Below are 4227 nucleotides of genomic sequence, written 5' to 3' on the forward strand. Positions count from 1 at the left end.
TGGCTTTGTGCTAACATATCCTGAGTTTTTGCTAACATCTTAATAGATTCCTCTAAGCTAGTCGTTTTGTTTTCTGGGCTTGATGAATTCTTAGTGTAACCAAAACCCGGGGGAGCATTAGAATTACTAAACTGACCTTGACTCTGGCCCTTAGACCATGAAAGGTTCGGATGGTTTCTCCAACCAGGATTATAGGTTTCTGAATATGGGTCAAACTTCTGACGGTTATCATACCTAGTGTTATTATAGAGAGCATTGGCTTGCTCTTCATTATTCTGGCCTTCCCAAAAAGGCTCCAATATACCACTAGTGTGACCCACTTCTAAAGCTTCTAACCTTTTCTCTATAACAGCAATTTTGGCATCTGATTCAAAGCTTCCTTCTACCCTATTAACGTTTCCTCTGCCTAGAATAATTGTTTTCTTGGGTACCATATTGCTTTCCCATTTTTGGGTCTTTTCGGCGATTTCATGAAAATATGTCATCGCATCATCAACTGTTTGGTTTTCAAACCCACCTGTACACATCGACTCTACTGTAGTTGTGGTGGGATAATCTAAACCCTCATAAAGGATCTGAACTAACCTAACCTTTTCTAAACCATGATGAGGACATTGGGATAATAAATCATTGAACCTTTCCAAATACCTATACAAATATTCTCCCTCCTGTTGTGTAAACGTGCAGATTTGCGTCCTAATAGACGAGGTTTTGTGCCTAGGGAAAAACTTGTTCAAAAAGGCAGATGTAAGTTGTTCATAGGTTTCAATTGATTCGGAAGCCAAACTATACAGCCACGACTTGTCTTTATCTTTTAAGGAAAAGGGGAATAACCTGAGTTTTAAAGCATCATCATCAAGGTTTCTAATTTTCAGGGTACTACAAATTTCCTCAAAGTCCCTAACATGGAAATAGGGGTTTTCATTTTGTTTTCCTAAAAAGATTGGGAGAAACTGTAAGGTTCCAGGCTTAAGTTCATAATTTTCTTCAGTTTCAGGTAACCTGATACACGAGGGACGAGTAATCCTAGTAGGATTCAACAAGGCTTTCAAAGTTGCCATTTCTGGCGCTATTGGACTATCAGGGATTCTTTCCTCAAACGGACGTTCACAAACGAAATTTTCACAAATCGGACTTTCTAAATTGAGGTAATCAAGACGCTTAGAACTACTAGGTTTCTCTTTAACAAATCTACCTAGGGTGTCTCTTTTACGTTTAGGCATGCAACAAAATAAGGTAGGGAATTCTATGCAAACATAAAACAAGGCTGACTCAACCAAATCAAACCTAAATTTCTAGCAAACAAAAAACATGATGGCTCCACTTAGATTGTTTCTAGATCAGCTTCTATTCTTTCGAAAAGGAACTCGTTACAATCTGAGCAAACCCCTCTGGAATCAATCTGAGTCAAAGTAAGTTGAATCGAGGCGAGGGAAGCTTAGTGGAGCTTTGATACCCAAGGCCTCACCGGTTACAAGGCGGCGCAGTCACGCATTCAACTCACAGAAACCTTCAAGAACTTCGAAGTATGCTCAAAAGAGTAACCAATATTCTTCGAACGACTTTCCTATTAAGCTCGTTACCCTATAGGTCTTGTTCTAGTCAAAATTTTAGGCTTAGGTTCGCGTTTGGTTTCATTTTCCTAAGGCGGGCAAGAAGAGAACGGTGATGAAATCCGAACCCTTATCTTGTATGGCCAGTATTTGCCCTTTACTAGGAAATTAAAGCAGCCGTTTTCAAGTCCTCGGCATATATGCAAACGAAGGAATACAGTAAACCCGCTGACAGGGGATTCGCGGGTGTTTCGAAAAACTTATCTCCCGTCCCAGACGGGCGAAGAGCCGCTGAAATCGACTCGGGCCACGACTCCTATGTCATGTACGAACCCGAGGGGCCGAGGCGATATCGTAATCACCGTCCTTCTCTGCACACAGTTTATATTTAAACCAACCCTTCCTTAGGGTTTAAAAAGAATAATAATGTCCAAAGTCCAATGTCCAAGTGTCCAAAAAAAAATTACAAAAATAACAAACCCTAATACAGTTCTCTCTCTCTCTTGTTTTTTATAAACAAACCCAAAAAAATAAATAAAATAAAATATCTAAAAAGAAATTGTCTTCTTCTCCGTTCTTTTCACTTTAAGCTTTCGTTCCAAGTCTTTATGCTTTAAGTTCCAGTCTTTACGAAATCACCAAACTCCTTGGCTCAATTCGCTTTATGATCCAAAACCTGTAGACAAAAGATAAATACCCAAAAACGTAAAAAAGAACAAAATAATAAAAACCTAAAAAATTAAAAAAATAAATAAATAAATAAAAAAAGAAAACGAAGTCTAAAAACCCTAAAAGCAAATCCGCGTCGGCGGCGCCAAAAATTGATGTGGTTGTAGATAGTGATAAAAGTGGTTCGATTCTCAGACTTGCGAAGGATAAAATATAGACTTAAATTCTAAAACAAAAATAGAAAATTCAAACAAAGATGATGTTGTTATCAATATTAAAAGAACACTGAGGCTAAAATTCCACTATTTTCCAAGTTCAAAGTGATTTAAATCCAATATTTATATTTATTCAATTTTTTCGTTTAATTTGATTCTAAGATGTTGCAACAAGTAGATTTTTAAAATAACAAGTGTAAATCAGAAGCATGGGATATCAAAAACCTAGGTCCAAGCATATACCATCAATGGAAATCACAATTGTTGAATAAAAATCATTAAAACAATTCTCAAACAAGGCAAATAATCATATAAATAATTGTAATAAATAAGATAAATAGAAAATACCACTCTTTATTGGAAAAATAGCTTCCTCTATCGCCTCAGCAATGGGGTTTAGCTCCTCATATCAAAAACAGGTTCAAAATATTTTTCCATTGCTCAAAAGGTGATTAAAAGGGAGTGAAACAATTGAATAGAAAAATCGCAACAGAAATAACTGTTGCAAAGGCGTTGTTCACTGTTACAAGAAGAACGATATATATGAAGTGCTGTTGAGACTGCAGCTGCGACCCACACAACTTTTTCGTAAACACTGTTGAAGAACGACTGTCTTCAGACGTCCGTTCTTCGCGTTCTTCAGCAGCAGCAGCAGAAACAAAGTTTGATCTAACTCTGATTTCTTCTTCTCTGGCCCTCCTCCGGTTCCCAAACTCTCGACTCCCCTTCTATATGAACCAACCAATCTATTTATATCAAAAAGGCCGATTAATCTCTCCAAAATCTTCTCGAAATCTCTTCTTTTCTTTTCTTATCAGTTACGGCAATAATGTTTTCTCTAAATTGTTCCACGCGTTTCTGAGCTTTCCCGAGATCGAGAGAATGGAATCAATCAAGTGTCTGGGTGAATAATTCTATTATCAACAAGAAAACAGAGAAGAAGAAGAAGAAGAAGAAGAAGAAGAAGAAGAAGAAGAAGAAGAAAGCAGTAGTAGTGATACTGCAAAGAGATCCTCATTATTCCCTTCGCTAGTTTATTTGAATATTTGTGAATTGGAAAACTTAGAAGAATGGGTTGCTCCTCCTCTTTCTTCTTCTTCTTGTTTTCCTTCTCTTGAGTGGATGGAAATCAGAAACTGTAAACGATTGAAAACCATACCAATAATTCCGTTTTCTTATCTGAAGACATTGATATTATGGGGTACCAATGATAATATGGTAAACTCATTACTGAATAGAACAGGAGGAGAAGGATGTATGCCCTCTCTCACATCCATTACAATAAGGTATTCTCCATATCTAATATATTTACCACCATTGGGCGCACTACTCCAACGCAGTACTTCGAATTTTTGGTCCCTTGAAATTGGGAATTGCTCAAATTTTCAAGGTTTTCATGATGATGGTGATAATCGAAACAACAACAACAGTTCTATTCGTTCACTGAGGCTACAAGATTGTCCTGTTTTAACATCTCTACCGGATTTACGATTATGTACTTCTCTCCGGGAATTAACAATCTGGAAATGCGACAAACTGAAGAATAAGGAGTCAATACCCTATGATCTTAAGAAGTCCCTCACGTTTCTTGATGTACTCAAAGTTGATTTCATCCAAAGAGACGAGGGTGTTCCGAATGTCTCTTTTCCGGATGACTTAACTAATTTGATGGAGAAGAAGAAGTAGATTTGCTCGATAGGAACTCATCTCTTCTTCTAGAATTACCAACAGGTCCCTTTTCTCTCCCTCTCTCTGTCTTTATATAAAATGCCATCTTGTTTATATGCGTT

At 37.2% G+C, this 4227-nt stretch overlaps 1 pseudogene; it reads left to right on the forward strand.

Moving 5' to 3' along the window:
* Positions 1–597: 597 nt before the first annotated feature.
* Positions 598–697, forward strand: LOC113325467 (annotated as a pseudogene).
* The last annotated feature ends 3530 nt before the right edge of the window (positions 698–4227 follow it).

The sequence above is a fragment of the Papaver somniferum genome, chromosome 11 (assembly GCF_003573695.1).
Source record: "Papaver somniferum cultivar HN1 chromosome 11, ASM357369v1, whole genome shotgun sequence".
In the NCBI taxonomy this organism is placed as follows: Eukaryota; Viridiplantae; Streptophyta; class Magnoliopsida; order Ranunculales; family Papaveraceae; genus Papaver; species Papaver somniferum.